Source organism: Anser brachyrhynchus (assembly GCF_964034855.1).
Source record: "Anser brachyrhynchus genome assembly, chromosome: Z".
Taxonomy (NCBI): Eukaryota; Metazoa; Chordata; class Aves; order Anseriformes; family Anatidae; genus Anser; species Anser brachyrhynchus.
Window position 1 is genome coordinate 22,803,476 of NC_137697.1, and position 12,174 is coordinate 22,815,649.

The window sequence follows — 12,174 nt, forward strand, 5'->3', positions numbered from 1 at the left end:
GGACATTTCAGTATTGGTGGCAACTAAGTCTGTAACATGATTTGCTCTCCATGGAATACCAACTTGATGATGAACTTCTTTTGACAGTACCTACAGTTGTGATAATGCACCTGCTCAGGCAATCTGTTTGACTGTTGCTTTTGGCAAACGGAGAGTTCTGGCTTATGTTGTGGCATCACTGTCCATGACTGTGTTTTCTTTTCCCGAAGGTGACAAACAGTATTTGTTTTTGCAGATAGCGTCCATAAAAAAGCCTGCACTGTGGAATCCCACTGATCAGATAAAATAGTATGTATAATAACCTGCTATCATGTAATTACATTCTTTGGACAGAAGTGTGTTCTTTATTTAATGGATACTTCTGACTGCTCCTCATGTATTCAACAAGCATAGAATAAAGTGCAGAGCAATGCAGTTTCCATGTGTCTGAAGGGGCCAAACCACCACATCACTGCAGCCAAGACATGATAGGCCACAGCACGCATGAACATTTGAAATCTTGTAGAATAGTTAACCAAGACTTAATCCAAATTAGGCTTACAAGCATCAACACACAGCACAGGCTGACATACAAGTGAAAGCTAAAAACAAAGCCTATTGCAGTTGTTGGGTTTGATTACATGCATGACATCATCAACTGCAGAGACAGAAACCTGCTAAGCTTTCACCAGTTTGGAAATCATCAGGAAAGTTTTGAATTCTACTTTGACAGGGTAAAACATTGCTCTTATAATTCAGTAAAAATTCCAACTGACTGAACAAGCGGTAGGCAAAACTGCAAAGATCTCTTGACTTGAAATGCCTTTGATCAACTGATCTTCTGGACAAGGATACCTTTAGAGGCATTATCTTTTCAAATATGCTACTATTTGATGTCTGCAGATAAAGGTTCCCAATGGAAAGATCCCCGTTACTGGTGATTTGCCCCCGTTGTAATCACACATACTACAGATTAAAATGGTAGCACGTTCTTAATGCTGACAGTCATAAAAAACTGAAATTGAATCAATGACTATTTGACAAAATCATCACCTCCTGAATTTGTGAGGGATGACGCCAGATCTATCAGCTGAAGTATGATATAGTACAACCTCCTCCCCCCCGTCTTCTCCCCCAGGACACAAGCTTCTTTCTCTAAATTTGAGAGTACTTAGATTTCCTATATGAACCATACAAGCCTCTTTAATTGCCTAACATGAAAGGGATTTTTGAAGGTAGGGAAAGTAAATGGTAACTAAGAATAAGGAAGTCAAAGTGGAATGCTCTGTCCTGAGTAACAAGCCCCACTCCTTATTGTAATAGGCAAAATCTACTTCAAGGGGGGGGTATTCAAAGGCTAGAGTAATTCTTGAAGTTCCAGGGTCTTATTTGAGTCTCTACTGCCAAACTGCACATCTGTAGTTCAGGGTGTGCTTTTTACCAGATTAAAATCTTTCAGGCATACCGAGATTAGTGTCAGGTACATATGAACCCTATTCAACCCCCTATTTAAGTAAAGTTTATTTCTCATAGCTGTAAGAAACAAAGAAGCTGGTGTCTGCTGCAAGATTTTGGTTGAACGTAAAACTAATCATCTGTAACTGATGATTCAGTCTGTCCCAAGGCAGATAAAAAAAAGTTATACATAGCTTTTGAAGTTGTTTTTCATTAATAGATCAGAACTGAGACCTTTGAAAACATAGGAGAAAAGTAGCAGAAATAATTAAAAAATGAAGTCACAGCTAAAAAAAATTCACATCCATGGATGAGAACGATAGAACGACAGAAGAGATGCGGTCCCTGAAATTTTAGCATTTACTTTTATTCAATTTTGTGCTCATCCTCATCAAATCAAGGGGATTAGTTAAACGTGAGATACATATCTCCTCCTGATGCCTGTTTGACAAAGTGGTCCTAACCCCTGAAAGCCTAAGAAGTAAAGTCAGAGAGACTTCTGGATTGGTCCTCTAGGACTGGTTCAGCCAAGACAGACGGAGCCTTTGTGTGAGGTCGCATGGCCTAGGTATGTGATAAAGGTCTCTATGCTCTTTCAAAAGCTTTTAAAAAGGAAGTCCTCTCCTGCCTGGACAGTACAGAAAAAGCACTCCACAGCAAATGCTAAAAGACAGTAGACCTTGCTGTGGTGTAATGCCAGGTTTGGGAAAGATTTTAGACCTGAAATGCATTGCTTCTTTAGAACTACCTCATTCAAAATAATTGTGAATAAATAAAACTTACAAACAAACTTGATGTTCCAAATAAGTGGCTCTCTGCTTTTAAACTTTGTATTATGATGAATGGAAATAGACCAGTTTTTTAACCACAGTTAATACATAAATTAAAAAAACAGCCAATATTAATGCAAAATATGTACAAATAACCATCATAAATCAGTTTAACCAAAATTGTTTAAGACTTTTTGTACAACTACATCATAAGTCATTCAGTAGAAATATCTTCAATACTTCTTACATACAAACACAATGATTAGGAATCTAATCAAGTACTAACAGACATGTAAAGGTACAAAGGCCCTTTTGCTAGTTGAAAGAGGTAACAAAGACGAGACAAATGGTGTATTTATTTGTAAGTATGTTTTGATGCATAAATGAGATGAGAATGATTTATTGAGGAAAAGAAAAACTACAAATGTAATGCAAGATTAAAACCAAGTACGTAAATAAGCTTTTTAGAATTCTGATTTAAATTACATTTTTTTTTTATTTTAAAATACATAAGTCAGACCACTGTCTTCTCCCAGTAACCACTGGCACCAGCTACAAAGGCATAAGTACAAAGGATGTCTCCAAGAAGTGAGGAGTCTCCTCCAGTCAAAACTCAGGCATTATTAGGAAATCAGTAAAGGGGCCGAAGAAACATGTTATTAGGGCACAAAGATGTGGTTTGTCAGAATTTATTTTCATTTTTCCTTCTTGACAAAGTATCTTGCAGCCAGGGATGCAGAGAATCCAGCTGTTACTTAATGTTTATTAAAACATTCACACACAGATCATGCATCAAGACATGTCAGCAATATTACTGTCAGCAATACTACCACCACTGTGAGGTCTGTCAATGATGGCAAAATAGCTGCTTTGGTGGCATTTGCAATACTGACAGCAATGCCATACACTAAACCAGCATCACCAACCATTTTACTAGTAGGCTAGTATTTTGTCCCCCATGTGGCTGATGAATTTCCTTACTGCGGTAAGTGATTTATCTAAGGTCTTTAAGATGCTGTTGACTCAAGGAAATGACATGATTTGGGTTTGTATTAGTCTCTGTATTACTCTAACAAGCTTGTATCTGTCCTGAACAGTGACTAACTGGAGTCATATTTGAATGCGCAGGACAAAAACAGAACTTAAAGACTTACAAGGCATCAGCTCAAAACAAGAATTCAATCTTTTGCCCTGTGAGCTCAAGTACAGTTGTCTGGCATTCCCTAATCTGTAAAGTCAGGTAAATATTCTGAAATTCCATCCTCCTGGATGAATGAGCAAATAATTACTGATTTGGAATGGAGCTCCTTCCAAAAGAGACAAAGTCATCCATGTGATCATGAGTGAGGAGAAAAAGCTAATACAATCATACATATAAACAAAAGAAATGATGCCCTAACCAGCTTAATCAAAGAAGTGAAACTCTAACGACAAGTAAGCAAATAAAACTTTATCTCACCAAGAGACATAAGAAATGACTGCAGACATTCCTTGTACTTTAAGGCTCAAATGAAGGAGAGGGTAAAAATGCAGGGTAAACGTGGAAGTACAGGCACAAACACATAGCTCACCCAAATTGTTCCTGCATATACATACACAGTGAAATCTGCAAATACATTATTTTTTCCTCCTCCAAGTATCAGTATTTTAAGATGGTAAATAAGACAGAATTGAAATTATTACTGTTTAATATAAAAAAACCAGTACTATCCAAGCACTTCAACATTAACTCTACAGGAATTATGTAAACCAAATATAAAATATATTTAGAAATTAAAACATTATTAAAAACTCCTTTAGAGAAGTTTGTAGTTTCATCTGACCAGAACAATAAAACTCACCAGATAATCTGGTAAGGAAAAGAATATAATCTATATAGTGAAGCCTATTTCAGTTAAGAGAGGCACACTGTGTATGTAATACAGATTGATATTTCAATAGAAGAATGCTTCACCTTTTTCCATTGAAGTTTATCCTGTCATATTTTAAATGCTCTTGGATGTGAAACATGAAGGTAAGATTTAAGCGAAGCCTTAGAGTTTCAATTAAATAACATATTCAAGTTACATCTTGAAGCAAACAGACACCACAGAGGAATGCCTATGTACTTCTACACAGATCTTCATGGCCGTTTTCGGCAACAGGTGTTAAGAGATCACTGAATAACTCCAGGTGAACCGTGTCTGATTCAAGAAAAGGCACAAATGTGGGAAGCAATGAAAAGGTTGCATATAACAGTGTAATTCTTATTCTTGATTTTTACTCTATTCCCTCATTTCTACTCGTATTTTTGAAAAAAAAATCATTCTCACAACTATATCTGTAAGACCACAAATCTCTGAAGCAATACTGAACCAGCATTAAGCATATTACACATAAAAACACAACACTGCAAATAGTTTCACCACCCTCCCAAAAATAAATTTGCAGGCATCCCACCTTGGTCTTACAATAACAGTGTAACCACCACATGAAATATACAACTATGAAGAGCTGAAACCAAAGTCAGTTTAAATTGTTTACAGACAACAGAACAAGTTAACATCTCCATCCTATGTAACAGTTCTTATATACTATCATGATGCAGAATCTGGGCTTCTTTTCCCCTGCTAGTGATAATAATGCTCTCCACCTCAAGGAAAAATTTACTGACAGGCAGCATCTTTTCTGCCGTAGTGCCCTTAACAAAATATACAAAAGGCATTACAAGCTATTTTCCATCCCTTCTCACATTCTACACAGAAATTTGGGTTTCAAAAAAGAAATTGCACTCCTTTGGTGCAATGTTTACAGATGCTTTGAGTCTGTTGCACAGTTCTCATTCTTCTTGTATCTTCCCATTATAGAACGTTTGTCTTTTGTATTGTAATTCAGTTGTAAACCGTAAGGAGAAAATACTTATTTTGTTACTTCTGCCTAACTTGTTAGAGCCTTAATTCACATGTGGAGCTCCTACTGTAATTTAAATATAAAATATAAAATACTGTAGCCTAATCTTTTTGCAATTGAATATTTTTTACAAGGCATGACACGTCTGACGAATTCCTACTTCTATTTATTTTTCTTTCAGATTATGTTCCACAACAAAAATGTGTATTTAACAACATACTCATTTTAATATATATTAATATATATATATTAATAATTCCTTTGTAAAACTTGGTGCTACTGTCATAGCATACCATCATCAACAATATCAAAATGGCTCAGCATGGACGGGACCAACACTGACTTTAAATATTTCCTCAGAATTTCAAATTTGAGCTTAAAAGCCCAACTAAGGAACACAGAGCTCAATCGCCCGCATACTTACCACTAAATTAGCATAATCTTAAGGATATCTGCATAACAACCATCTTTCCCTAATATACATTTTCCCTAAAGTGTAGACAGGATAGCTAAACTTCTCTCAAGTGAAAGGATATGTCTGCCTTCATTTAGGTCTAACTAGATGCAAGGCTGAAATAATTCTATCTATATAATACTTTCAAAACAATGTTGTTTCATTATTTAAACATCTTCTGGAAGAAACAAGATTTAAATTGTGATGAGGACATTACACTAGAGATGACCACTGTCATGAATTTCCTCTGAATTTGGGATATGTCTTACAATCTACACAGAAGATGCTCTAATGGATGTTACAGAGTTCAAAAGCACACACTATAGCATCTTTTCTAGAATTTCTACTGACACATAATATTTTATTCACAGATACCGAATTCTTCTCTACTGGGTAACTCCTGAAAGGAACATCTCATCTTCTTATTTATCACTTTATCACAAAATCTCTTTATTATTTACTTACGGCTTCTGCTATTGCTGTTGATAAAGCAAGAGGATTAAGCAATCTGTATGAAAAATATAAAATCATACATGCAGGGAAAACATTTTATATTAGAACTAAATATTTCTAACAATCATCTGAGAGTTGTGAAAATAGCAACTCTGATTATATCAATAACATGGGCCAGTTTTTAAGATCTCTGTTATAACATAAGCCCAATGTCTTTGGCCTCAGTTATTTTATTTGTTTTCACAGGCATACTTTTTCTCCAGACCTTCAAGATGTGTGTGTGTGTGTGTGTTAAAGAAACTTTAAATCATCCTTACGCCCAATTAAATCTGTATTATTCTGAATTCAGAAACATTCTGAAATATGTTTATAATCCACAAGATCCTCAAAAGACAGCCTCTAGTATTTTACTATTTTTTTTTATTTAAAACAAGGAGAGTCTTACTCTAGCAGAGATGAGATTATCAAAGACTCATTGTGCCCCATTAGCCCTGTCATCTAGCGTAAAAAAAACACAAAGCAAGGGCAACAATCTCAGTATCTGCTCATTCTCTATGTCATGTGCCAATATAAAAAAAAATCTAAATAAGGAAGATGTTAATGCATATAGTTTCATATATTCTTTTTTTTCTTACCCAAAAGAAACCTGTCCTTCAAACACATTGTACAACTATTAATGAGAAAGAGACAGAACTCAGAAGTGAGTCTTGCATGTAACTGCCACTGTCTCATGAAATTCCTTAATCAGTATTGACTTTTCCAACCCACAGCTTGAAAGATTGCTAATGGAAGTAATAAACAAAACAAAACATAACTTGAAATCTACACTACAAGTGAGGGAAGCTGTGAAAATACTGCCAATTATCAAACAAAAAATAAATATAGCACAATTCGTCAGTGACTGCACAGAATCAAAATAAGACAATCACTAGAACAGACAGTGTCTAGCCTAAAATATGCTTTCTTGTTAAACTAAAGATACATCACAGCCATAAGTTATAAAAGGTATTACAAATACCCATTGGCTCAGAAAACAACTGTAATGGGGTAGTAACCAGAAGCAAAATATTACATGAAATTACAGCGTGTTACCCAGTTTTTACTCAAGAAATACTTTCTACACTCTTCTACAGCGATGAGGTGGAAGAAGACTTCAGAAAGGAAGCTGTCTAAAGTTGTTTGGTAATGTAACCAAATGGCCAAATGGATTTTTGCATATTAAAGGTGAAGAGTTTTAATCTAAGCAGATATCTGAAGCTGTGATATAGAAACACATATTTGCACCAGTGTGTACTTCTGTGTTAGAGAGAAATATGAAGCAATCACTCATTTGTTTATTTTTAAACCAACCATTTCCTCTCATTAGCTTGCCTACTTTAACCTGTTCTCCCAGGGGCTCCAAGAGCATATCTGCTCCAGATTCCAGTGCTTTCAGCCTTCTGCTGCCTGGCTTCTCACACGTAAGTTAAGAACGTAATTACATGACTCTAACGTTCTTGTCAACGCAACTGGTTCCCATTTGTTCAAAAGCTCCATTCAAACCTCACCTTGCATATTTTTAACTACTTGTTATAAGACTGATTCAACAACTAAAGCTTTCACCTCTGATGCCAACTCCCTACTTACAATACACGTAACGGAGAGCACTGAAGTCAATCCTGACTTAGAACCATGTAGCTCAGGGTTTGTCTATACAAGAAAATTGCACCAATTCAGCTTAAACTTGTCTATGCATCAGTTTGCAAACCCCTGTGCAAAACACTTCATTTTAATTCAATGCTGGCCTAAGCTTTTTCTTTTCTTCTCTTCCACCCTCCCCCCCTTTTTTTTGCACCCGACTCAAAAAACAGACTGAAATACAGGTATCTATTTGGACTTTTGCTCTTAAGTTTCTTTAGTTAAAAAAGCAGACTTGTGTTTTTAGCCTCTGACAATAGACTTGCCTCTTGTCACCACCTGCAACCAACAGCAATGAACAGCCCCATTGTCCCCAGGCGGGTCCACACTTCTGGTTCAGGACACAGGAAAAAGAGGAAGACATGGTGAAGTAGGATGAATGGGATAAGTGAGATAATAAGCACACAGGGGAAGCTGAAATTCCGCTTTGTGTTTGCTGGAAGTGAAGATTTGCAATTTGGGTGTGTGGTGGAGAAAGTATATGGCTTAAGTTTAAAATTAACATAAACATCTGCAGGTGCACGTATGGATGGGAAAGGTAAGCATAAGCACTGGACTGCAGTCTTAGTTTGGAACACAGGAATATGCAGTAGAAAAGCTCTGGTTTTGTGTGGTTAGGGAAAACACGATCCTGGATGCCAGAAGTTACTTATGATGACCATATACCTGTGAACTAGGTTTGGAATGCCCTGGTCTGTGCTACACCATCATTTCTGCAAAGATTTCCTTTCTAGGTTTTAATACACTAGCAGTTTTCTTGAATTTTTGTACCTACTCAGCTGCTATTTTCCATTCTCTGCCAAATACATTGTCTTGTCTTTCCCTCTGCTTTTATGTTTAGCATTAGTCAATTATTTAGTTTAAGCATTTCATGGCAGGCTCTTCATAAACATTATATTTTGAATGTTTAAGGATATTTCGCAAAAGCTTGTAGAAAATGCTATACAAAATAAAATGAAATTACTTAAATTATTTAATAGAGGAATAATTCAACAGTAACATGTCAGATTTGATTTGTTTAAAAAAATACAAAACCACCTTATTTTAAAAACATTCAATACATAGGAAAAATAAATAGGAAATCAGCTTTTTGATTGTTTAAATCAAACTCTGGAGGCTAAAAGTGACATTTAGAAGTTTATTTCTTTATCACTATAAGAAGCTATCTTCCATTGTATCCATGTGGACATGCACAAACAAATGTTTACGTACAAGTTATACATATGCATATGTATGTGAAGTCTATTAATAGCTATAGAAAGCCAATTCAAACTATCTAAATCAATACTATGAAATAGTGGAAAGAGGTGGAATAGGTGAACAAAACATACATAACATACACACATATAACTTGTCACATATATGGTAGATCATAAACCCAATAACATTGGGTCTACACAAGTATATTTACCAATGAAAGATTTAAAAGATAAATATCTTAGTATGAACTGCAGTCTTGAGCTTGGGCCCCTATAGCATTTGCATATTATATATATACGACTATTTTTATATATTTTTATATTTTATATTTATATATAATATTTATAATGTTTATATAATAATATAATAATAATATTTATATTTTTTATATATACTTTTTTCTGTCACATGTGAAATCTATCAACAGATATAGAAAACCAATCCAAACTATTTAACTCAATACTGTGATAAGAAGTGGAATAGGTGAACAAAACATATTGTTACAAGTATTTCAATGTTTGTAGAATCTGGAACTAAGTTAACTGACACTTTATTTCTGTGGTTAAAACTAATAAATCAAAGCCACACCGTAGTTAAGACATAAAAATAACGGAAAGGCAGTTTTAGCCCTTTCAAAAACAAAGTAAAAGTCCTGCCCTGTTGCACACTGGCAGAAACTCCACTGATAACATACTGATTTAATTTGAACATGTTTCACAGATGCGTGGTCTGAATTTTTATATGACAATGAAAATGCAGGTTCTACAAAAGGATCTCTTTACCAACGAGATATTTTAAAAACGAAATGTCAGAAGCAATTATCAGCTGCAATGAAGGAGGATTACCCTTGCCCTTCTGCCACTTTCCTTTATAGCCATGGCATCTTGGTGTGCTCAGAGCAGGAGCTGGAAGGAAAACTGATTGAATTACACTGTACTCTAGCTCTGCCACTCTGCTGGACAGCTCTGTATGTACCCGTCACCTAATTATACAGTAGTTCAGTCCCTGAGTTTGCTGATTTACCCCATGAACCTGAAATTAACCATGTGTATCCATGTTCTCTTGAATATCCACCTACAAGAGCCCCTAAACTGGAACTTATACAAACATACCAGAAAAATGCATGTTAGATGATCTAAGCCTACATTTGTAAACACACCATTGTTATTTTCACCTTCTTGTCACAAGGCATGCTTAGCTCAGTTTAGCAGATGTTCTTACATCTATATCAATTTCTGAAGTCACTGAAATGGGTGTCACAGCCTGCATGCAATACTAAACACGGTCCTTAATCAATATTAATTCTAATGAGAGCCTTCCTACTTCAAGGCAGAGTAAACTGCTTTTTTTAACCTTTTTTTTCCCCAGAATTATAATTTTTGCTTTGCACTATGCTGCTTTGAGTATAGGCTAGCTATTTTGAAGAAACCCACTTTGAAGTAATTCTGATCAAACAGAAACTCTTTCCAATCGCAGGCACCTTTCCTCCATCCTCCCACATATAATCCAAAAATAACTAAGATTCACACAGCAGATGCAAAACGAGGGCTTTTAGAAACAGACCATCCACTGTCATTTTTAAGCATAGCTGAGACTCTAGATTAGTAATATGGGCTCATTCTCCAGTCCTACCAAAAGGATCCTTGTATGGTCATGGGCATGTGATTATTTTTTTCTGTTCATTTACTCGTGTTCTGAGGGGACACAAGTCAACCTTTTGTTCGGTGAGTGTTGTAAGTATTGAGCTGTATCTGTGAGGTATTGAAATACCGCTTTAAGGACTACTGGATCACGCAGGACAGCGAACAAACAAGTTATGAACCCGCAGCGGCCAGCATTCGCAGCAGAACAACCCTCACAGCAGGAGGATCTCTTGGATCCTGGGCATAAAATCTCGCGCAAGGAATTACTGTCTTTACAGGGAGAAAGCAGCTTGCTGACTGAGCAAGCCATTCGTGCCAACCCCAAAAACATTCGGGCCCACCGCGCGCTCACCCCACAATGGCTCTGCAAGTTACAGCGGCTGTTTCCTCTGAGAGCCTGAATTAACAGCCTCCCCCTGCGAAGTACGAGAGGGACACGGGGCCTCTCCCGTCCCTAGCACCCCGATAAATGCGCACACGGGGGCCCCGCCTAGCCCGGCCCGCACGGCACGATCCCGCAGAAGGCGCCAGGAAACACGGCCACGTCGCTACGCCCGGGGCTGCTTTCACTTCCTCGGCCAGGAGATGGCGGGGAGGAGAGGAGAGGAGAGGAGAGGGAGGGAGGGAAGGAAGGAAGGGGCCGACCCTCAGACCCCGGCCACCCACACACCCAGCGGCGGAGCCCGCAGCCGGCCGCCACCCCCCGCGCCGGCAGGCGCCGTGTGCCGCCGCCGCCGCGCCGCTTCAGCCCGCCCCTCGCAGCCCGGACACCTACCCACACCATCCCAGAGCCCGGCGGCAGGGGCGGGGAGTGGCGAGGGAGCGGCCCGTCCCGGCGCGTCCCGGCGCGTCCTCTCCCTCGGCGGCTGGGCGCCCGAAGGTGCCGCGGCCCCGAAATGGCCGAACAAAGGCGGCCCGGCTCCGCCGCCGCCGCCCCTCCGATTGGCCGCGGGGCGGGGCGAGCTGAGGCGAGAGGGGGCGGGCGGGGGCGCCGCTCGCCGGTAACCGTGGCAACGGCGGCCTCGCCCGCGGCTGGGGGCGGCTGCAAAATGGCCGCCCGGCCGCGCCCGGACACCAGCGGCCCCGTGCTGACTCGTTCTTGCCCGCCCGCTAGGCCTGGCGGACGTGTGCCCCCGTCACAGGCCGGCATGCGGTGTCGGTGCCCCCGAGCTGTTGCCTCCTTCGATGAGGCGCAAGTGTGGATGGCCACCTGCCTGTCCCTCGTGCCTGCATCGCCATGAACGGGCTCCTCTCAACACATTTGAGGAACGAGGCCACGGGCCCTGCTGCGAAGATGCAGCGCGATGGATTTCATCTCGAGTCAGCAACACGGAGCTGGGGTCTTCTGGGCTCGCTCACAGGGCGAGGTGGCCACCCTGAATGTGTTTGTGGCCGTGTGGGTAGCCCAGGGACAGTGTCCATCTCACACAGCAATCCTGTCTCTTTGGCTGTAGGCACCATTAAACTGTTTTGTATTAAACGTTCCCACACAATTCCAAAGGTTTGGAGAGCTTTTAGAAAAGTGAATAATATTGTGAGCCTTGACACAAACTCAGACCTGGCCACTTTGCTTATGGTCCTCTTGTGTATCTCCTACCCCGACAGTCTGTGGGGTGCAGTCCTCTCGCTGACACTCTCCTCATCAAGATGACGC

General features: G+C 39.3%; 1 protein-coding gene across 2 annotated transcripts in view; it reads right to left on the reverse strand.

Moving 5' to 3' along the window:
• TNPO1 (transportin 1) overlaps positions 1-11,445 on the reverse strand; it is an 83,614-nt gene extending 72,169 nt beyond the window's left edge. The window contains exon 1 of one of the 2 annotated variants that reach the window (XM_080573182.1): positions 11,296-11,445. The gene's annotated coding sequence lies outside the window, so the exon portion shown is untranslated. The remainder of the gene's footprint in view (positions 1-11,295) is intronic. The other variant, XM_080573181.1, reaches the window with a different exon arrangement.
• Positions 11,446-12,174: the final 729 nt, after the last annotated feature.